Raw genomic sequence first — 1,110 nt, forward strand, 5'->3', positions numbered from 1 at the left:
TCTTTCATAGTAAAGTTGGGAATATTTAATTCACTAGCGATAGATTGCATTGACGCACTCCTGGCATCACGATTTTTATACTCAGGCATATACATATTCCAAAGATTTTCATTTTCGCGGTACAATTGAACAAATTTTAAATTTGTTTCTTCATTCCAACGATTAGGCATTTTCGATTTTTCATAGCAAATTCGCGATTAAATTAAACGCACGTGTTTGATATTCTATCTTATCATTAATTATTGACTATTGATAAGCAAAATTGTAGTGGAGGGAAAATGCAACGCTCCAGCAAAACAAAAATATTTGTTTGACTGGCAATGACATCTGCTGGCGCGCTAGTGCCTCACTGGCTTCTCCAACAACTGGCAGGTTATGTTTAGACGTTGCCAGTCGCTGGCATTCAGTTAGTGGCGACTTTGACTTGTACGCTGACTGGTAACGTGTAAATCAGCCTTTTGCCATTTGTTTTCGAATTCTTTTGCTAATTATTCCCATTTATTAGTGTCTGGCATAGGTAACTTGTACTTAAGTTAATCAAGTTCATTTAATTGTAATTGTAACTAATTTTCGTTCTCTAGTTTCAATAGTGAGCTGTTAGTTTTGATATTAGAGTGATTTGACCTTGTGTGCATGTATTAGAAGGTATTATAACCGCTTTTACTTATTCGAACCATACTATGCGGTTCTCCTTGTAAAAGCATTTAGCATAACAACCTATGAGCACAAGACGGTGGTTTCTTCAGTACGACAACAACAACTTTTACGACCACACCCAAGGCACCTGCGAGTTCCGTATACTGACCAGATCAAAGGAGCTGACAGCATATATAAGGGAGACAGGAGCACAGCCTGATCAGATGTACCTGGACCAGCAAGACCGAAGTCACTTCACGCCACCAGCCATTATACACCGCTACACCGCTACACCGCTACTACCACGAAATCATTCTACATAATACTATATTTTCATAATTTGATTGTTCTAAATTATTAAAACAAATATTATTACTTTGAAATTAGTATTATTATTTCAAACTACAACATCGTTTGGATTCTGAAAGGGCTGCACGTAACAGCCTATCATTAATTTTCTAGATAATAACATTA

This window comes from Acyrthosiphon pisum, chromosome X, assembly GCF_005508785.2.
Source record: "Acyrthosiphon pisum isolate AL4f chromosome X, pea_aphid_22Mar2018_4r6ur, whole genome shotgun sequence".
NCBI lineage: Eukaryota > Metazoa > Arthropoda > Insecta > Hemiptera > Aphididae > Acyrthosiphon > Acyrthosiphon pisum.